This window comes from Cydia splendana, chromosome 8 (genome assembly GCF_910591565.1).
Source record: "Cydia splendana chromosome 8, ilCydSple1.2, whole genome shotgun sequence".
NCBI lineage: Eukaryota > Metazoa > Arthropoda > Insecta > Lepidoptera > Tortricidae > Cydia > Cydia splendana.
Window position 1 is genome coordinate 8302288 of NC_085967.1, and position 24309 is coordinate 8326596.

Below are 24309 nucleotides of genomic sequence, written 5' to 3' on the forward strand. Positions count from 1 at the left end.
CACACTCACAAATAACGTTAACGTTTAAAAACTACCAGCCTGCAACAACACATGCTAAAGCAACTACGTAATGAAAGTGTCACTGAAATCACGTCCAAAATAAATAAAAATAAATGGAACTTAATTAACAACGTATTAAGCATTCAAACAGGCTCATGTTTACACATGTTAAAACGGCAATCGCATTCGTCGGAAACTCGGGAGTTAATCCTGCTTTCAGTTAATCCAACATTACAATTGTTTTATCTAGTAATAAATAAATTACTCCCAATAATCTAGGGAAATAAAATAAACAGACAGCGCATTAATTACTTGGCATTTAATCAACGACCCGCTCGCACGGCATAATGACTCGGATAGGATAAGACAGCTGAAATTCGCAGGCACTCATTCGAACCAATCCAATAATAGCGTGCTTCGATCGTTCCAAGTATAACCGGCCGGGAAGCCTCGCTGCGGCCTGCGGCGCTAATGGACCCACTGTGACATTTGTTTTTAAATTTAAACCACTCACTGACCCACTCTGCCAGACAGTTCCCAAATTATCATACCCTACTGCTTCGGACGATCAAAGCTACAAATAGCTAATGGACATCATAGTCGAATTTAACTTATTTAACCTGCAAATGAACCATTTAGTTGTGATATATTAATGCGGTTTTAATAGAATATTAATAGTTTATACCGTATTTAATATAAAATTGCGGTCATAAAGCTTTTTAGATAATAGAACATCATTTTCTAGGCTATTTCTTGCCGTCGCATTTTCGACGTTTCATTTCCTCGTCGGCAACGGGCGTGACTTTGACGTCTAAGTAGTTTGGCATTGCTATTAAGAAAATAAAAGCGCACTTAGAGCGTCGGCATAAGCCATGTACTTAATGCTAGGTAAATGACACGAGGAATGGGGAGCGGGCGTGCCGGTGTGGCGGCGAGGCGATAGCGCCGGCTTACCGGGCTCTATCGCCGGGCGCACCCGCCACAGCCTTAGCGCAAATACGCGCCGCCGCACCACCCTGCATTTTGCCTGCGATTGCACTCGACCTCGCTTACAATAAAATAGGACAACACTTAAACGAAGTCACTACATTACTTTTACGAGGCGAAAATGAGAAATTCATTTTCCACTGGCTAGTCTCTATAGGACACTTAAACTTCATCTTAGAAATAAAGAACGTATAATTTCCTCCGTAAGGCAGAGATTCATAAAAAGTACCGTGGAAAATAAACATCACTTGTATTTCAACGCGAGCATCTCATCTAACGCGGCGCCAAGCTCGCGTTTCTTAAGATGCTCGCGTATAGTAAGTATACGTAAACAACGTCCGCGCTGTTTACGCGGCCGCGGCTGCCCATCGGTTTACGAATGAATACTAACATTACGATATGAAACGGTCACGCATTCTGTGCAATGCTTAGCAAAACGCGGTTATGAAATATTCCTATTAGTACTTATACCAGCGTATATATATTATGTGCAAATACATACAACGCAAATGCGTATAATATTTAAAGTTTCCGTATTTCCTTTTTATAAAACAGTGTATTTGATCTATCAAATTTGCCTTCGCTATTAGCTCTAGTCGTCGGTCATATTAGATACCTACCTATGCGAGATTTCTGAACTCCGCATATAATATAAAGTGTTGTTCATGGTCCTAACGTGGAAGATTTGAACTAGACGTCAAAGCCTCTATTATCAAACCAAATGTACAGTATGGGGTCCTTCAAAAAAGGAGTGTACAGCTTTTTAAAAGATCGGCAACGCGCATGTAACATCTCTGGAGTTGCAGGTGTCCATAGGCTACGGTGACTGCTTACCATCAGGCGGGCCGTATGCTTGTTTGCCACCGATGTGGTATAAAAAAATAAAAAATAAAAATAAAATCGAGGGGAAAAACACTGCAACGAAAAATCGTTACCTATTGATATGAGGTTTGACAGATAACATAGTGTACCTATCGCAGAAATCACTGCACTGCGTTGCGACGTGGCTGTCTTGTAAGGCTAAACAAAACAAACATCAGTGCAGGGAAATATGGCTGAAAGCCCGACAGCCGCGGCTCGCGCCGTCTCCCGCGAATACCTCTTACGCCGTCTGAGCGCCTGTTTCTCTGTCAATTACCACCTCATTACCATGCTCGCTAAGCTCACCTGGAGGATTCACAATTGTTCACCCGGAAACAAGGAATATTCTTTTAATCCACAAATTGTTAAATGTGGCCAATTCTTTAAGACTATATTCCTGATATTTTCAGTCTTTTTTCAGCACTAATGGTTTTAACCATAATATTATCTTTTCCTTAGAGAACATTCGTTGGTGCCAAGGCAAGGGAGCGAATATCTTAACTACTACAAAACAAACAAGATAAGGTGCAAGTCTGGCTCAGGGTTACACATGTATGCCGCTATCGGAGCATTTTATAGACACGACTCAGTGTTGTTGTGTGCGTGAGCCACGAAATACGCTAAGCAGGTCAACGTTCTTCAGGCTGATGATAATATGCGTTGTTACCACATATAGATATAATCATACACTGCGCTGACAGTGATCGATTGTTGAGAAGACCTCAGCTTGGGCAAACATCTCCATATTGAGGCTGAAGACAGAAAAATCTCCTGCCGAAACGATGCATGCTAGTAAGTCGGTGCGTGATAGATCGCGTAGTAAATGATCTCGACAATCTCGCAACAATCGAAACGTTAAGGTACAAGCGATTACACAGACTTTTATTATCTATAGGAAAACTGGTAGTTCAGAAGTACATACAACACAATAATCCTAAATACCTCATTGAGAGTGCAACCGCCATAGTTACCTACATTTCATGCCATAACTAATATCCTCTCGTTAATCTAATTGTATAAATATGTATAAGAATTGTTTATGACAATATATTTTGATTTTACGACGCTCAATAGCAATAAAATTATTATCTCCTAAACATTAAGATAGCTTGCTTAATTTATAAACTGAAATAGATAAGTACTTGTCGACATAACGTATGAATAATATCATAATTAAGATTTTCGATACCATGTCTGGTCCTAAATGAAAATAAATATTAATTTAAGTCACTAATGTAACTATGAAGGTACCTACTTGCATTTATTTGTTATATTTTTTAGTTTATTTTTCAGTATAGTTACTACTTCCATTTCCAATTAAGTAGTGCATTCTAATTCAAGGGATGAAGTCTCGGGATTTTCAGTAAGGAAGAGTTGGCCAAACGAGTGCCGGCGTTTTCGCGGCTACACTTCGAGGTAACGTCACATATAACAAGTGCCTATTATTTTACCATTTTTAATATATACGTATAAATAATTATCCTACCTATGATACCCATGTATGGTACCTATGGTTGTCACCTAAGGGTCTCTGTTGCTAGGTCTATGTAGCCATATTATATCGAAAAACTATTTTTATAATTATCAAAAAAAAACTTGAACGAGATTACCTATATCTTCACAAATATTGTTAGCTCACAAAATCTAGTCTTCGTTATTTCTATACACGTAAAGACTCACAAAATGTCGTACTTGCCTTTCTCTATTTACCACACACACGACTAACCTCTTGTCCAACGACAACGGTCATAAATTGCTGTAAAGATAATTAATAAGTAATGCTTGAGCAATAAATATTATAACATTAAACTAGGACATATATGACGGTACAGATCAATTTTTTTACATTTAACCAGTTATTATTAAGGACCAGTTTCTCTTTGAGTGCTTATGCCAACTATACCTTATTAACAACTGACAGAAACGGTTATTTTGCTATGCACTCACATATATTTCTGCTTTAATGCTTCCAACGACAGACATATTTATTCCGCTCCCGTGTTTTATTAAGTCAACTTATGAGAAGCGCGAGGCGAAATTACGGGTCTCAAATCTATGACTGATTGTAAGGACAATTTATGGGCTAATATATTACAATAGCGGTATCTGGCGGTGAAATGCGCCACAACGTGGAGCCACATTGTTGCTCCAACCGGCGAATTATGCAATAAATCCTCGGATGCGGACAACGGCTCACTACTAAGCCGATCGACGAGATTGTATACAAGATTTTTAATCGCAATTTATAGCGACTACATCCTTATCACATGGTAATAAGCGCGAGAACCCAGCCTTTACTATCCTACTGCACCGTATCGTCTTTCATTATTGGCAACCATCGACCGCGAGTTTCCGAACACGTGCTAAATGATAAATCATGTGTTTCACTGCCGCCATAAAATCGTGACAACATATTTAACACTCAAACTCGGTTAGTAACAGTACCTAACGTTACAAAATTTATGTTTGTATGAAAAATAATCCTGTTTGGTTTTGTGCGTAACATTTGTTTAGTCGCCTGCAGCTAAGCGATTGTCGAGAAAGTCGTGCCTCTCTGATCAGTCCAACATCTGATACTTCTCCGAAGAGCCGACCAGGAGCGAAGTGCTAACGGAAACAAATGAACTGTTGCTGAAGGCTATCTCGAGCTATATCGCGGCGTGAGCAAGAAACAACCTTATCGGCTTGTGATAAAGTTGCATTTGGAATAGAAGTGTAAAATAAGCAAACAGGTCTAGTTGCTTTCAACGCACTGCATTGCATTCTATTGCATAGCCGCAACGAAGCGGTTGGAAAGACATTTGACACGTCCCCGTGACAATAATATGTGTGTGTAAAGCGGAGCAAAATACAAGTAAATAGGTACGACCTACATAACACGTCCACGCACCTTACAAGACCTCTGGTATACAGTAACAGTCATAAGTGTAAATATATGTGAGAATATTTCAGTTATTAAATAATCTAAGACGGTATTCAATTCCAACTATTGATATATGTAAAATTATAGTACAGTACAAGAGTAACGAATCAAAGCGTCAAAAGTATCTACAATAGCTTAAGGCCCGTAGGTTCAGGTTCTTCTCTCACTCTCAAGGAGCGTAAGCGTGAGCGAGATGGCTGTGCATGCCCGGGAATTTTAATTATTTGGAAGTTTTAATTTATAAAAAATGATCTATGAGTTCCATCAAACATAACGTAACGTAAGCTGGATATATATATATATATGTATATATATATATTTCTTACATAATCTTGCTTATTTTTAGAAAAAAAAAACATATTTTTAGCTTAAGTGCAAAAATCGATACACATTTTTATATTTTAAAGGTGCGTTTTAGACCTATGTTCGTGATTTTTTTTTCGTGATTGTTTAAAATCAGGATTCGTATCGTTTAAGTTACTAGAGAAAGGCCTCAAGATTGCTAATTAAATTTTTGGCATAGATGATTCAAATAAGCACTACGATTTTTCAAAAACTGTAATCTCTGAACCTATGGCACCTTTACAAAAATACGAATAACAATTAGATTTTGACAGATACTTTACTCTATATCTCTACGAACCGTAGAGATATATTTTCAAAAAAGTGCTAAGAGTTAGACCAAGAAAAGTCTGAAACGATTTTGATAGCACGCAGTGCAAGTTTTATTTATACGTCATAATTTCATAGAAGTTTGACGTTTAAATAACACTTGCACTGCGTGTGCTATGAAAATCGTCGCAGACTTATCTTGGTCTAACTCTAGCACTTTTTTGAAAATAATTCCAGGATGGCAGATACTTTTGGAGCATTTGTTTCATCCGCTACTTGCGTAATGCTCCACTACTTAAGTAATGCTGACCGTAGGACATTGTTCAGAAACGGCGACTAAAAATCCTGGTAAGGGCATTTATTTGTGTGATGAGCATGGATATTTGTCCTCGAGTCATGGCTGTTTTCGTTAGAAAATTATATTTAAGAATTTATAAATATTTATTAGTTATGTTTTTCGTTTTTAAGTACTGAGAACATTACCAATTTATATGTCGGAGCGTGACTTCAGAAGGACGTATTGCAGCGTTATAGTTCATAGTTTTAGACGCCTTTATAAAATCGATTAGCAATGTTGAGCTACGTATTACTTGGCTGTAACGGAATAATAAAGTTGCGTAGAGAGTACTCGTAACGCCCTCTATTGGCGTGTTGTTGAACTAAGATGACAGGTAGAAGGCTTTGGAACGTCAAGTGGTACACTTGGGTGAAGTTAGGTACGAGTTGGCATTTTTGTCGTTATGTTGGTAGACCGGTCGAGCAGGTTTGCCTACTTGACTTAAAGGCGTGAGCGGGAGGCTCCTCGAGCAGAGCCGCGTTAGTGATCGGACGTTAGCCAACCTCGTGCCTAATTCGCCACGTTCCTGAAGGCTTATACCTGAAGGATTATTCTGAAAGCTTATAGATTCTAACGTTCTTTAACCATTGAGCTAAGTGTTTTATTCCAAGTGTTATTTTGATTTCTTACGTGTGATTAGAAGGTTACCTTTGTAAAATAAAGAGAAGAAGTGTTGTTTTGGAAAGATGTGTCCCGCCGAGTTTGTTGCCGGTCCCATATTGGGATACCCTTCTCCAATTGAGAAGGAATTAAATCTTCTCGGGTCAGAGGTGTACGGTTGGAGCCGGCCTAGCTTGATTTAAATAAAGACGTGAACGATTTTATGCGATCCTTTTATTTGAGTTTAATCCAAATACATTCCTATAGTGATTAGTAGGCACTAGTATGGTTAACAAGTCCGAAAGTTTATTTCATGCACTGGTAGCATACTGAGTTGGCTGTGAAGTAATACATTGAGATACTACGCCTACCCGCCATCCTGTACAACACCCATGCTGTGCACTCCGTCATATATAATAATGTCCTATAATATTTATTTATTTATATTACCCCGGCTATAGGTAATGCCCCAACGTCATAGTTTTCAAACTCACCCTAAGATCGTCAAACGTTTATTTAATGACAATTATTATTAGTTGCATATAATTTTACGATATTTATATAGCCAAACTATATTGGTACTAGATCAAACTTCGTACTTTCTTAAATTCATATCTGCCTACGGCGTGTGTGGGCTGATGGGGAGCGGAGAAACGGTGCTCATATTACCCCGGGTTTCTATAATAGGATCTATATCTGAATCCCTAAAGTGTTTTCTCCTATCTTTGCATTCCCTAATATTGTTTATCATAATGATCAGTTGTCCTAACACTCGTATACCCTAATTTTGTTTTCCCTATTATCGAATGGACGATTTCTTTTTGTCCTAATATGTTTTTCCCCAATGGCACTTTCCATATTGAGTATTTATCCTAATGTTATGTAGCATAATTCTTTTTTTGCCTAATTATTGTTAGGCCTAAAAATTATATATCCTAACCATCATGTTACCTAATTTTACTTAGCCTATCATTGCTTGACCTAACACTCGTATGCCCTAATTTTGATTTCCCTATTTCGTTTCGTTTTTACAGTGTTCGCAGTTCTAACCTAACCTAACCCACTTTTGTGGCAGCAGTTCGTTTTGCGAGGATCACAGTTCTAACCTAACCTAACCCACTTTTGTGGCAGCAGTTCGTTTTTGCGAGGATCACAGTTCTAACCTAACCTAACCCACTTTTGTGGCAACAGTTCGTTTTTGCAAGGATCGCAGTTCTAACCTAACCTAACCCACTATTGTGGTAACAGGTCGTTACCATTCATTATGGAAAGTAATGTTATGATAATTGATCAATAGTAAAAGTAACTGTCACAGTTCTAACCTAACCTAACCCACTTTTGTGGCAACAGTTCGTTTTTGCAAGGATCGCAGTTCTAACCTAACCTAACCCACTATTGTGGTAACAGGTCGTTACCATTCATTATGGAAAGTAATGTTATGATAATTGATCAATAGTAAAAGTAACTGTTATGACAATTTATCATTAGGGCAATAGCCATTAGGTCAAAACAGTTAGAGCATGTTATTTTATGCCAAACATTCTTAGGGATTTCGAAGAATATGGTAAAAATCATTAGGAATCTTGATAGTTATGGTACAAATGCTGAGGACAAATGAGTCTTAGGCTAACCATTACATTATGGAAAATATTCGTTATGACAATTGATCGTTAGGGCATGTGCCCATTAGGACAAACCAGTTAGGGCAAGTGACTTTAGGACAAACGTTGTTAGGGATTCAGAAGGACACCCCTATAATATCCCAGGTTCCCCTTGTGCAAATTTGTAAGTGCGAAAATAATTTGCGTATTCATAATCTGAATACGTATGAATCTTATTTATGGTAAATAGTGCGTGAAACATTAATCAGTTTAGCAAAATCATCAAAGCCATTCGAATATACCCTTTTGCTTCGTTTATTAATTACACGGGTGAATCGGTTCTTCCCCCCCTCCATTCCGGGGCCCCTTCACCCCCTCAATAAGGCAATAACTTGTTTATCGCACGACTGCGGAAACTAGATCCCTAACTCCGATCGGAAAATATCCTCCGAATTTCCGTCGCACGTTTAACACGTTAATTTATACGACATAAACTGACAAAGTTTCCACGGGAAGAATAATTAAGGATATCCGTTAAAGGAAAGGTGTATACATTTATTATCAAGATTTACTTCCCGAAACCCAACGTAAGTACTTATCCTAAAATCGATAAGATATTTTTTTATACTTCGCAAAACTCTTTCGACTCGGTATCAATTAGCACTACCGACCTTGGTTATAAGAGCCACCCCACACTAGCGTCTCCCGAGCGTCGGCGTCTAGTCAACTCTATGGCTGCTGCTCGACGCAACGTTGACGCACTGCGCAGCGACGCCATTTTTCATAGCGCTGATTAGACGCCAACGCTCAAAAGTCTAGTTTGGGGGGCCCTAAGAGAGAAAATGTCCCCATTTGTCCGCTCCAACTCGTCACGTTTTAACATATTATTACATTATTATACATTTTTAATTATGTTGGATACAAGTTTTCATACACCTACAAAAACTGATATCGATTCTACATGAAAATTACTCTTAAAGTTACGACTAGGTTTACATATTATCATAAATATGAATATGGTACGCGTAGAGCTCATTTAGACGGCGCGCGAACTCGCATGCAATTTTAGTTACATTGCGGATTGTTGGTTACGTCCAAATCAACCGACCAATCAAAACCCGCAATGTAATGAAACTCGCATGCGAGTTATCGCATCGTCTAAAAATCTATTTTAAGAGCCCATCAACGTGCACACTAGCGCCACTGCTAAATAATCGTGATTATTTAAATTTAACGAAAGATATTTTAAAAAAGGGGACCGCTACGTATACTTTATTTTGTATTTAATCACCTTTTGAATACATCAGACTAGTTTTTATGTTGCTGAATTCGTATGAACTCAAAACAAAAACGGCCGTTTTAACTTTGGATGCATAGATTGACGAATCCAGCAACATAATAAAAACTACATAGTTTCATGTATTCAAAAGGTACTTAAATACAAAATACAGTACGTAGGGCCCCCTATTTTAAACATCTTTCGTTAAATTTAAATAATCACGATTATTTGGCAGTGGCGCTAGTGTGCACGTTGATGGGCTCTTAAATATTTCATGTTGTATTAAGGTCGTTCATACAACGAAAGTAAATACTTACCTATGTTTGCAATAATGGTGCAAATACACGACACATATTATTTACAGCCTAAACTGCGTCATATGTCTTATTTCGCTCGATGTAGAAATGATTCGATGCATCGCAATGTCGCGTTGCTTGAGAACTGGGGCAAAGACCTATCATAAAGTTTGATATCTTGACTTTGATTTTTTCTGATAAAACGTTAATAGTAATTCCTTATCTCGTGTTCCAATTGATTGTGGGTGCACCGCGAGGTCGGGCGACAGTGCATCGGAGGGAAGGGTGCGGTCAGGGATGACACTCAGTTACGCACTGATATTCTCTTCAACTATAATGTTACATAGGTACATTTTTAAAATTAGCGTTAGAAAAGCAAACTGCCAGTTATAACCGATTTGTCGTTTTTAATATACCTAAAACACAAATGAAACTTATGTATGATTTTTTAGCTATGTTAATAATAGTTTGATTATTATAAAATGTCGCCATTATTTTTCTGCAAATAACACATTTATACGTAGGTACACATCAAAGTAATAGTCTGGGACATTTAAGAAAATTTGTGAAGAAAAATTTTTACTGAGCGAAAGTATAAAAACGAATAATTTGGTTATATATTACCCAACCTAAGTAAATCACGCGGTAAAAATACATCTAGAAACGTTTACATTTCACCTATCCTATAAGGTAAGAAATACGTATAATAAAAATCGAGGTAATATTTGAGTAAATCTGTCAACCCTAAGGTGTAGGCACGGCGCGGGCAGCGGGGAGAGCTTCCGCGCCGGCACCGGAGATTGCGTCCCAGCCTCCCGCGCAACCGTCTAACTCAATCATCTGCGTGAAAATATCGAATAAAACTTGCTCCCGGCGACACTTTTAACTGAACGCATGCATGGAACGAACCGTGGACTACAGGTCGATTCATAAGAGCTGGCGCGAGGTTTTGTTCTAAGCTGTCAGTGTTTCCATAGAATTACCGCGTCTGCTTTCGTGAATCAACTTGTACACCATAAATAGGTCCTCACCGCAGTAGTTTCGGGTACAAAAACATAGAATTTGCGTTTCTTTTTTCGCTCCAATACATAGGTAATACATGTCTACACCTGCAATTTGAATTGTAAATATTATTACAACAATAAAATTATTAAATATAATTTTAATCAACATTGCTGCCATACAACGTGGCAATGCTGCCAGCCTTCTGGGCACGGGTCCATAGACGGCGATTTATAGTTTATTTTTAAGTTTAGTTTGTAATTTTAATTTTAAGGCCTTTTATTGTTTGTTGTTATACTACATACTTATTTTTACTAATAAATTATAATTTATTGCTGACTTTACGCCCCCAAAGAATTAGACTCGTTAAAACGAATCATGTGAGCCCTATCTCGAGGAGACTACCTACTAGTAAACAACGAATATTTCCACTATATTATACTTTCTGGCTTCATCTCGTTGGTACTAAATCATTGTATTATCATGTGTATGATTTACACTTGCAACACTTTTCAAATGGATACAACTTAGATATAGGTTAAAATTGACTTAGAAGATTTCATAATCAACATTGTATGTTTGTCAGTTACATAATTAGTTACAAGTAAAATTAATATAAATGTTAAAATGTACTAAACGAGATTAACAAATATATTGAAAGCGGCGTCGGAGGTTACTGTAATAATAAATTTATGAAATAACGATGACTTTGCGTTTACTGGCGGTGCGGTGTTACATTGCAAAGTTTAGACAAAACATCCGCACTTCGCTCCTTTTTCTTGACAGCGACGTCAAAAACAAGCGTGCGTGAAGGTGAACGCCTGAACATCAATCAAGTGGGATGATCTATTTTTGAACGGTCGACGACTACTTTGTAACATTTTTACTACCGGAATAGTATTCAAGTGCATTGATCATGGCACACATCTTAGAGTGACGCCTGTTCGGTACATTTTTCTTATAATTTACCAATGCTGAGCTTTTGAACTTATGTATATGAAACTTACTTTTTTACATTATAGTTTTACTTGTAGGATATTTTATTTTCGTTCTAATATAATTTATAAATTATACTTCTATGATGGAAATAGTTAAACCGCCTCTCTAGGGTTTCTGCTCGAGAATTCTCGAGGCGAGAAATCTCGAGAAATTTGTCTTTCGGCGAGGCGGGAAAAAAAAGACTCAATGCCTCGAGACCTCGAGAAATAAATCTCTTGTCAAAAGAAAACACGCGTATAACACTTGATGTGTCTATAGTGTATTTCTTTGGGTAGTTAAATAAATGTAAACAATGTTTTTTTTTACATTTTCCGGTACTTCAAACATTTATTAGTTAACCAACTAAATAAAACACTGCCTTGATCCGTCGCCTATCGTTCTGGATTCAGCTGATTTTCACGTTTTGAAACTTTTGAACTACTATTATGTGTAAATGAATTCGTCTCGTTTTAGGTTCATAACTATACTTCGTTATTTTCACTTAAAACTTCTGTAAGTATGTCACATCGAGTTAAATTAATTGCCTAATAAAATATTGTATTGTGGTTTGTATACATTTTGTTAAATAAAAATAACTAATGAAATACACTATAGCATATCACATCGCCGCGCCGGCGCGGACGTCTGCTTTTGTTGTTGAATTTTTGATAATTTGTAGTAGCAGTAAAATTGCCATTTGTTTGATTTTTGATCTAACCTAGCTACGACTTAACTTACAATAAAGCAAAAAAAAACAGTGTTTTTTTAAACTTTCAAAATTTCTCGAGATACTCGAGAAACTCGAGAAATCGTGGTCGAGAATTCCCGTGCCTCGAGAAATAAAAAAGGTCGAGAAACCAGAAACCCTACGCCTCTCCCTTTGGCAACTGATTGAGAAAAGTATTTATAGATGTTAATGTAACTGGTCACACGAATTCCGGTTTATAATGCCGGTACTTGTGTTTTGTTTTCATTCGGTGTTAATGTCTACGAGCACTAAAATACAGTGTCTTCAGCACTGCTGTCAACAGCAAATTGGTCAACGATGGACAAGTTATTATTAGTTTTTCGTCGAGATAACGAGCCGCGTATGACAACGCGTTAACCGCGAGACACAAAATCACGGAATATGTTCGTTTGAAATTCTCAGTGAACATAGAAATTGTGTGCATGTCTTTAAAATATTAGACATTGTTACAACTGAATAATCTCGTTTGGAAAATTTATTGCACGCGACTTAGTATTCAGCGGTTGTTATTTTAAATATAATTATTATCCTTCATGTAAAATAAGAAAGTGCGTTATGCATACGACTGGTACCAAATAAATTATTAACGAAGTCAATATTATATTTGGAAGGGATAAACCGAAAATGAAGTAAATTGATAACCAAATACTTAGATCAGCAGTCTTAATCAAACTGTAAAAGTGTCGGGCTGGCAGTCACCGAGTCGGACTATTGGTATATAAATGGACAAGATAAGTAGAAATGATCTTCAGACTTTGGTGCTTATCCTTTCTGCAAAGACGACCAACAATATTTGAGGTTTGGAATGTAGCCAAAATTTGATTTTAATGTCAGCTCATACGCACATATACGATTGTTGCTTTAGAATTTTTCGTTGAAGACTGAGACAAATAGTTACGTCTTCTTTGTGTATAAATGTGTAGACATAAAGTAACTTAGTTAAGTTTTACTTTATTTAAAGTGTGGCTAAAATACGACTTTATGCATAAAAAGATTATGCCTATAGCTGACCCTTCTTTCCTTCTGAAGAAAATATATGTCAATCAAATAAATAAGAATAATGGGTATGCATTTTTAATTAATTACTAGTTAGGCACATTCGAAATGAACATTACAATAGATGTGTCTATTACACAATTAAAGAAAAACGATTTTAATAAAAGATGTATGACAAATAATAATGACATTATTTTTCCAGTCATAAATATCCTGGCCGGTTTGGCGAACGGCACAAATCGTCGGTCGAATATTTATAAATACGGTAGCGGAGTTGGTAATACGGCTCGACAGACAGTTGCTAAATTTCAATGTGCTCTATTTCGAATTTCTAGCTTCGGCTTTCATACCGTCAGAGAATAGCTCAGCGGTGACTGTTCGCTGCCGAGGGACACCCGTTCCGCTTCAAGATTCCGATATGGCGGCTTTGCTATAGCATCCTTTTCTTTGATTAAAATACATATTTACTATAGATAAATACAAAAAAAACTGGGACATAATAGGACGTAAAAATTGAACGCAAAAATCCTCTCAGCTCTGAGATTGACTTCGCAATTCCATAGGCGAGGTGTCCGATTCACTCGGTAGCGTTCGACCACGTTCGACGCAGCAAAACGCGCCAGTGTGTGAACTGCAGCCGTATAAAGTTCGCAGAGCTTCCAAAATACCCTAAAGCCGACATACATTGTGGACCATATTATTCCGCGCACTTCCATTTGGGTTCAGTAAGAACTACTCAGCCAAATTTTTGAGTTATATTCACATGAAGTGAAGACAGTTTATGTTATCGTCTGCTATTTTCTATGTAGATGCGATTTCGCAAACTCTATATTATAATATTCTTGAAGACGACAAGAGCTGTTGTCGTACGAGTATTATGCAGTATGACTTTTAGTGTTATTAATGAGCACCGATATTTTTTATTTAATGCTCTTAGAGGATGTTTTATTAGCCCAAGAAATATAATGAATGAACAGAACAAACTACTTACATTAAGGTTCTCGTAATTCTATAATATACTAATATAATGAAAAAAGTAAGTGTGTGTAGTCAAAAGGAAATGTTTTAGTTGCTGGGGTTAACACAATTTATTATGCATATTAATTATATATTTTGCCATCTTAATGGAAATAGGTAACGAAGCCCCTGTAAACAAAGCTTAAAAATTAAATCAAAATTGCCAAAAAGTTTGAAGGGTCGTATTGGGCAATAAAGGCGGTGGCTGACATTTAATAGCTAGTATGTTCGTGAGAGCATGCTTGGGGACGTAATTGCGTTTCTAGACGCAGTGACATCGTTCCGCGTCTTTATAGGGCAATTACTGCCGTTATCTGGCATTGATATTGCATCTAATTTATTCATGCTCGCATTGGAATAAATACATGCCAGCTGCACTGACCTCCCATATCCATTTCACTGTTAGACTTTTCGCATCCTATACGAGCGGCGCGAGATGTACGATTACCATACAGCAACTATTATTCCCTAAGCAAGCCAAGAGCGGTTTAAAATGGAACGTGGAGCCAGCACATCGAATGAAGCCGCGGCTCTGGTTTTAATTAAATGCAAGGTTTTTGAACACGTGATCCCGGATTCGGGGCACGCGTGTGTCGTCTACCCAAAGTTAAATTCTGAGGGAGTAGATTATGTTTGAATATTTTATAGGAAAGCGGCAGTAGATAGTGAGATATGCAAATTTCGAGGTCATGCCTTGTTGAAATCCAATTTTGACGTTTTGCGTCTCAGTTTACTTACTTTTTTCGAGCCGCAGTTTTACTTCCTATTATTTCTTTCCCGATTGTGCCGTGCTCGCAGCGTGAGCTACAGCAATTTGCAAATTGAATAACCAGATAATTCTAGTACCCATTACTTGTTCAGATACTTCTGCAACGTCATAAAGATTGAATTGTTATAAAACTTGAATTATCCTAGTCGATCGCGAAGGCACTCAAAATTTAACGAAGTTAGTCAGAGCAAAGTTAGATTATTATTAGTGTCCGACCGAAGGTTCGGTTTCGGTTTCGGTTTCGGCCAGTTTCGGCCAAAAAATCATGTTTCAGCTGTAGTTTCGGTTTCGGCCAAAAAACGGCCGAACCTTTCGGCCGGGCCGAAACTTACGAAATGGTACTTCGTACTATGAAACTAAACTATGTGACAAAGACCAAAAGTTGGGGATGGGGAATAAGTAGGACAACAATATTGATATGTACCTACATATACTGATTCATGTATAGGTACAGAAATTAATTGGTTTATTATAAAATACAATTCCACTAATGAGGGCGCCACTAGACGGTCGACGCAGTCTTAAGAGGCTGTTAATACCTATAACGCGCACACTGTCTAATTCTAATTGTATCGGAGTAAATGAGATAGCACTGTCGTATGTTACTGGGCCTGGGCAAAGGAATAATAAGAAAACTCATCATCTTCCTCGCGTAATCCCGGAATTTTTGCCACCGCTCATGGGAGCCTGGGTTCCAATTGACAACTAATCCCAAGAATTGGCGTAGGCACTAGTTTTTACGAAAGCGACTGCCATCAGACTGACCTTCGAACCCAGAGAGTAAACTAGGCCTTATCGGGACTAGTGCGGCTTCCTCACGATGTTTTTCCTTCACCGAAAAGCAAATAGTAAATATCAAATGATATTTCGTATATAAGTTCCGAAAAACTCATTGGTACGAGCCGGGGTTTGTACCTGCGAACTTCGGATTGAAAGTCGCACGATCTTACCGCTAGGCCACCAGCGCTCAAGGAAATATCTAACTTTTTAATACAATGGACATTGGTTGGAAACGGCTTTGACTTCGCATGAAAGTTCGCCTCACTGGGGCACTTCGGACGTTTAGGCCCAGGTGAAGATCGGTACCCGGCCTTGCGATATTGTCAACAAAAAATTCGCGCTCGCTGCGCTCGCGTTTTTGGTTGACCCTGTATCTACATGTTAGCTTGATTGACTGGTGAATGAATAGAGTTAGACCAAGAAAGTTCTACAATTATTTTGATAGCATACGCATACGCAGTTCAACTAGTGCAAATGTTATTTAATACGTCATAATTTCACAGAAGTTTTGACGTTTAAAATAACACATGCACTGCGTGTGTTATCAAAATCGTTGCAGAATTATCTTGGTCTAACTCTAGTAATTTTCTTAAAAAACTGCTTAAGTAACATCAATTTCAAGGACATTGGGTGTTGACAGCCCCATAATATGTGTGTAAAAGCGGTTTTATGACATTTTTTCAACGATTTTAACAAGTCTACAAAAGGTTCGGTTTCGGTTTCGGTTTCGGCCGAAACTAGAGCCAAAGCCGAACATTCGGTTTCGGTTTCGGTTTCGGCAAAAAAACATGTTTCGGTCGGACACTAATTATTATTTAGGTATATTTACAGGCTGCAGTAATTATATTACGGCGTATTTTATACAATCTATAGGCCTATGATAAAAGTATCATATGTAACGATTGGGATGGTGGGACAAATTAAACATTTTCATGTCCCATATGACAAATATGACTCATGTCAAAAAAATCTCAGCTATCATCACTCAGTGGGGTGGAATGTGGTTTTATAGGTAATTTAATGCAGTGATATACAATATAAATGAAAAAAATATTAATAAAAAACTGTGTTTGTCCACACTACCCAAATACCATAAAACGGGGTGAGTAGCTTTCGCGGGGAGAATTGGGTTATGAATGGGTAGAGAAGGGTTGAGAGGGGGGTGAGATGGGATTTTAAGCCTACTGCTACAAAAAATAATGTATTCCAATTTAAAATGGGGATATAGTAATACTCATAATAAAAAAAAACGATCCAACAATCTTCCAAAATCACCTTTGTATGAAAACCCAACTCACCCCAAATACGAGGGACTACGGGGTGAGGTGGGATTTCCTGTTTATCGTCAAAGTTATGAAATGGAACTACCTAAAATAAAATAAAAACTAAAATACAAACGTCCGGAACACTTATTACATACACCATTCAGTTTGCATATGTAAAAATAAAATGTTATCGAGGTTTGAATGTTAGTTTTGCACCTACTCACCCCATTTTACGGTACCTATGTGAATAGACACAAACTTCAAAATCCGATCATCTTAATAGAAATCATGTGATTAATATAAGATTCAGTGCTAAAAGCACTTGTTTGAATTTACTGCATTGTATAGACTAGTTAGATTTGTGAAAGCAAAATGATATGGTACGCTATTCGGACTAAGGAGAGACTCATAAGCCGGTCGGGCTTGCCAACTTCGATTCTTGGTTGTTTCTTTAACCAGAAACGATTTATTCTCTACAAAATATGGCAATACAGCTTAAACTTTATAGGGTCTGCACCCGTATTCCTAAACACTATTTTAACAACTTTTTTGAAGTGAAAACTTTTTTAGCGGCGCTGTGCACTTTTTGTGATGGGGAAAAAATGTTAAACTCGCGACAGGTCACGTGACCGTAAGATTCGTAAGACGTAAGACGGACACGTGACCTGATCGAAAAACTGTTACAATGCCATTGAGTTTTCACTTCTGCCGGCACTCCCGGAGTGCAAACTGTTGTTTGTTTTTTTCTGAAAGTTAATGCTCCTACAATTTACACTATCAGTTATCCTGCCAAAATATTTAATTTTCAAACGGTAAATATATTATGTAATCGAAATTAAATGTAAATAAAATTAATATGCATCATTAGTTTGAATAGTTTATTTATTGTTGATCGAATTATTTACCTACAAATTGTCACAACATCATAATAAAGATAAACTTAGTAAAAAATTAAATTATCGCGGCTCGATAAACTGTCTAATATCATTAAAGATTATTATGTTGCTTGAATATAGCTTGCCTGAATAGTGAGTGATGTTGTGACATCAATAAAAATGTCATCGTTAATTCTATTGGCTTTACAACATCCACTCACACTCGTTAGAGAGATATGAATAATAGTTTACCTTTGAAACTGGGTTCATATTATCATTTGTTTCTATGGCGTGGCGGTTGGCAAGTTGGCAACGCATCTATTGAGATTGAAAAATAATTTGAGTACATATACATAATTATTATTAAATGCACCAGTGGTATGTTTCTAATTGACTATTTATAAAAAATAATCCAGCTCTGATTAGTTATAGGTCTGATATTGTGGGTCAGATCCAAAAGTTGGATACTGTAGATTATCTCCTGAAAAATATACCCGACGTAGGTAATGAATGGTTGAATTAAATGTTTGAATGGAGGAAACGTAACGTTACATAAACGTAATGGAAAATTGAAAATAGTAGGGTCACTTTTTCTCCTATTAGAATCAATAGTGCTCGTGGTTTCTAAGAGCTCATGAACTTACAGCAATAAAAAAATTATGACAAAAATTCCATTTTTGGTACAAGCTTTTATCGCTGACTATACTTTTCTTTCCACAGTCAACTAATACTCATCAATACAATTCTAAAAACCCTAAACACAATTAGGTTACGTTGTTTTATCACAGAGTTCCTATGGCCACATCCTGTCTCCATCATCAGATCAGCTCGATGGTACCATAATATTACATTGTCACCCGACTTCCATATGACTATACAAATTTTCAGCTTCATCGGAAACCGGGAAGTGGGTCAAATTTAACTCGCAAGATTTGATTACAGACCCACACATAGACAGACAACGGTAAAACTAAATAAAAGTTTGTAAAAAACGCCCAAATTCAATGCATAACCCGGTTATCGATTAATTTACATTCCTGTAGAAAATACCTTATATAAGTTAAACATTTTCAAAATACTGTAATGTATCTAATGCTACTTTAATAAATAATAAAAATAGTTCTTATCGCGTCATCCTGGCACTTAACTTAGATTTTGACGCAAGAGTCAACAGTGCTTATCTATAACGAAAAAGCAAATTTGGTTTATCAAAATGATAAAACCTGATTTTAAACAACGGTATTCACAAAATCTGGTGACTCCGGGCTGTGGGAATATTCTGTTACGAGCGTCTTAAGCACACATTTTTAGATACCAAACTTTTTTCCCTTCCGACCGTTTATAAGATTAATAGGTAGTAGTAGTACACAAATCTCATATTTGCCAAGTATGCCTACTTAATGTCAAATATTTAAGTATGTGTTACGAAGTAACATGAGAAGGGCGTTACTGGAATGATATTCTTGGACGCCATCCTTGTTCAATGCGACAAATTGCCATGTAATGCAACAATAAACTTAAGTACTCTTCATTTATATCCCTCCGTGCTCATTAGTAGGCTGCACTCTGATGTAGTAATGACACTTCCGCATACTCGTATATGCCAGAGTGTATTGATGAATGTCAGCGGCTGCAGTAGGTAATCCCTTGTGATTGGACTGACATCTGATTCGCCCTGACGCGAATGAACTTGCAGGATTCGATTATTTGCTTTTAATACCAGCTCTACGAAGGATTACGCCCTTTGAGGTGAAACCGCGGTGAAGTCATGTAAGCCGGTTGGATGCTGCGGCTTTTACCGGCGTTATTCAAGCATTTTGTACAACATTTTCATCTACCATCTATTGATAAAAACCACACTTCACCTCAATGCATTAATTCAAACTAATGACTTTCTAAGATACCTCATAACACATTGATAAATAAAAGCTTGGATATTAAAGTCTATTTGCTATGACTCGTCCCATTGTAGGACACATCGTTTTAATTGTCAATCAACTGACTGTGCCCGAGTACACTGATTGATTGAAAAAAAAATGTTAATGTATGTTTTATGGGCAAGTTGATATTTGAAATATCCTTAATTATGTATACTTATCTACACAGCTTATTTTATACAGCGTGTATTTTTAATTCGACCAGTTATTCCACAGTTAGTTAGTATAAATCCTAATGAATTATCTTAAATAGGTACATATGTTTTATACATACCAAATTTCAGGATTTTCAAGAGATTTAAAGCTTTGTCCTGGTTTTTTTTTGTGTAGGTTCTGAATATAAGTACTTGTATGTGGTTAGACGTTACAATATAGTTTTAATTATCAATTTAATTACTACAATGTTTATAATTTTGCAGTAGGGAACTTGGTATGGTTTAATAGTTTCAAATGTTTCAATTCAAAGTCAGACACAAACTTTACAAATACATTAACAAGTTTGACTTAAGTAATTACAAATACAAATCATTTATTTCCATGAACATTTACAATCAACGTGGGTCTTATTATTAGTTATGACTTGTGACAAGTAGGTATATTAAACTAATTTTGCAATTTACTGATCTCGCGGTAGATTAATGTATTAATTTAGAATTCTATCTCATGGTGTGGCGAACCGCAGTAGGCGGCTTAACTCGACATTACCCATATCAACTGGGTAGTTAGCCTACAGACTACCTTAACATAAAATGACTTATAAACGTGGCAAAATATTGTTGAAGATTAACTTTCGAACAAAACAAATAGTATCAGATGCTTTTAGAATATTTTTTACCAAGAAACGAATTGATTTAATTTATAAAAAAAAGTATTTCATTTCAGTTTTATAATTTTCAGGTATTTATCCATGGTTCCCTAGTTATCATTTCATATATATTGTCAATGAAGGGTTGATATTAGATTTTATTAATTTCTGCTACTTAAAGGTTGTGGAAGTGATTTTTACCAATAAAACCGCCTGTTGTTTACCTCTATTTCAGTTGTATTTTTTGTATTATTTTTTATATTGCAAAGTACAATATATTTGTATTACGAAGTATTGTATTTGCATTGATATTGGTAAATGAACTAATTACCTACCTAGGGATTACCTACTGCAGCCGCTGACATTCATCAATACACTCTGGCATATACGAGTATGCGGAAGTGTCATTACTACATTACAGCAAGGGTCGTCGACCTAATAACTATAATATCATTATATATTTACCGATTTATCAAATTATTGTAGCAATTCTTCAATCAAGGAATTACTTGCATATTTGACTTCAATGAGCGAACAAAAGACGCCTTAGCGTTCAAGACCTAAATAGGAACTGTTTTGTAGCCTAGAAGCGTCTAGCTAGGTAGTGACGCACGCGCTATAGGAGCTCGGCGACTTAAGTGTTTCTTTCCTGCCACGGAAACACACGGTTAATTTAGTCGGTACCGGTTTAACTCCGACTCTTTGGGGCTATTTAGAGCTGGCAAGAACTGATTTTTACTGCTCTAACGGAAGATGCTTTAAAATGTTAAATTAGTTTACCGAGATGAGTAGTTTAGTCGTGAAACGCTTTCAGGTCTTTGGTCAAGTTGCACAAAATTTACTCGTAGGTTCTCAAGCTGTTTTTGACAAGATCTATTTTGTTTACGACTAAGTACTTACCTAGTATGAACGAAATTATTAAGTAAATATTTATTGAAATCTGCACAAAGCATTTATACACATTGATGGTTAAAAACAATATAATAACTGAACGGCTTGCGGTATCTTTATTTTGTCGACGACAATGTGTGTGTCAATAAGTTACAGGATTGCGACAGCTATTATGTCGTCAATATGATGTTATAACACTTATAACATGCTGAATGTTTGATTATTATCGAACGTTTCTTTTGAGTATGAAGCTTTGTAAAAAATAGACTAGCAAACAACCGTGCGCTCGACCGCGTAAACATTGGTTTAACTTGACGTCTCGACAGTTCCAATAGCTGCTCTTTTATTTTACTAGCTAATGTTCGATATGAACTTCTATTTATTGTTCTGAGAGGTCATACATTGACTGTAATTTATTTTTCATAACTTACATATTCATTTAGAATTCTTCATTCAATACAATACAATTACCCTTTATTCACTGACCCATTTCTAGTTTTATTTTGTTAATTTATCACTGTTTTTAATTGTCACTAGTCTAGCCAGGTTGTCGGGGTTTCCAACAAAACCCTCCGATAAAGCTTTCCAGTCTTCTCTGTTTCGAGCAGTTCTTATCTACTTTGGTGGGAAATCGTCTTCCCATCTCGTTTTCGGATGTCCCTGACCTGACCTCTCTTCCTGTATATAGGGAACCAATTGGTTATATTTTGTGTCCTTTGTCTATTTTTGATCTTGACATGTGAACTGTCCACCTCCATTTTCTTTTTCTTATTTATCTTGCTGCGTCTCTGATTTTAGTTTTCTTCCTGATTGTTGTCAGTCTCCATCTGTCATTTATTCTTATTCCTAGCATGCTTCTTTCGATGCCGTGTTTTGTATATTTATCTTAGTGCATGCCCATGTTTCACATCCGTATATCAAGCATGACAGGTGTCGTAGAGTTTGGATTTGATTTTCACTGGTACCTACACTTTCGTTTTTCATTATCTCTTTCATAGACCAGTATTTGTTCCATGTGTTATTAATCCTTCTGTCTAGTTCTTTGAGCATTTGACTGGTGAATTCTTCATTCACTGTAGTATTTACTAAATTGTGAATGTAAGACAAAGAAGCCGGACTTTTTTTTAGAATTATACATTGACTTGGTCATAGATTATTTTACAATTTAACTAACTCGCGTTTAACTTTACCGTTGACAGCTTTATAGCAGCAATGCAACATTTTCGTTTTAATAAACCTGCCTCTCGCCTAGTTAAGTATATATAATATAGTTAATATCTGATGATAGATGATAGATTGCGAATCAATACCTATTTAACCCTAACCAAGACTATATTTTACATAAATGAACTCTTAAGAAACTAGCACAAACGTTGATACTCAAGCGCAACTTATTAAACGTGAATCCCAAACAACGTGGAAACGTTTAACGTTGACATATTTATGTACCTAATCTCGGCAGTTGCCAGTTGCAAGGTTAGAAGATCCCTAGCCAATTACAATTGAGGTTCGTATTTGCTAACTATTTAAAACTTCAATTAGTTGGTATATCCGGGGAAGTTCCGCGCTAAAAACTATCTAACTGGCTTCAAGTAATTTGGCACTGAACACAAAGTGGGCAGTGGGCAAGAATTGGACAGCTGACCACAGCATTAGCACATGCTGGCTCGTACTTCTCCATTGCTGCTACTTTCAACTTAATTAGTACATTAGGACTAAACAGATTTTACATGAGAACGTTGCCGAGCATTAAACACAATATACACAAAGTTTATCGAATGACGGATATGCTATGCAAGACCACTTAATTAACTCGGTGCCTTCATAAATTAATTAAATTATGAAAGAAAACGAGGAGAATTTAATATTGATGATTGTATGATGGACTCTCTTAAGTTGAATTCATATACATTTTTAAATATTTATTTGTTACAGTGGCAGAAAAAATGCATACCCAAATTGTAGAAATATCACTACAATTATTATATACCTAGCCAGAATATATCTCTGTCAGAGATATAGCCAGCGGCCAAACAGAAAATGTCAAAAAATCTAGAGACGTATATGGGAACCCGTTTCTTTAAAATTATTATTACAGTAAGAATATCACGGTTTATGTAATACAGTATTTGCAAACATGTCTAGTACAGATACAAGATATATCAGATACAAGAAAAATATTCGAATCCGATCGCGAAAGCCTAATTTACAAAACTTTTTTTGTATAAAATATTTGTTCATACGTTTCGAGCCGTCTGGTGAACTCACGTCAAAGACATTATTCTGTCCTTGGCCTTCCATGTTTTATTGAACGATATACGTAAGTATATTGCTGTATTCCTAACTAAACTTCACGAAGGTTACAGTTGATATGTTGCATGCACTATTGATATGTTTTCGGACCGATTTATGGTGGAGTAATGCGTCCGATGTTTTTTTTAAATTGTAGTCAGTTGTTTCGTTACGTCTCCAGTTATGTCGTGAAATATAGACCTAAAATATACATACCTACTACTTACTTAACCTACTCCTTAAACACACATACAACACATACAATAGACTACCTATATTATGTTATTTCATTATTATTTGTGTTGTAAAAAAGCGGTGGTGGCCGAGTGGATATGATCCGACTTTCAATCCGGAGGTCGCGGGTTCAAATCCTGGCTCGTATCAATGAGTTTTTCGGAACTTATGTACGAAATATCATTTGATATTTACCACTAGCTTTTCGGTGAAGTAAAACATCG

At 36.6% G+C, this 24309-nt stretch overlaps 1 protein-coding gene and 1 long non-coding RNA gene across 6 annotated transcripts in view; one reads left to right on the forward strand and one right to left on the reverse strand.

The window, feature by feature from the left end:
• Positions 1-1888, forward strand: part of LOC134792775 (uncharacterized) — a 171583-nt gene extending 169695 nt beyond the window's left edge. The window contains exon 2 of the long non-coding RNA XR_010144475.1: positions 1758-1888. This is a non-coding gene — a long non-coding RNA (uncharacterized LOC134792775). The remainder of the gene's footprint in view (positions 1-1757) is intronic.
• The window catches only part of LOC134792767 (RNA-binding protein Musashi homolog Rbp6), a 574739-nt gene that overhangs the window by 516756 nt on the left and 33674 nt on the right, over positions 1-24309 (reverse strand). The window lies entirely within an intron of this gene.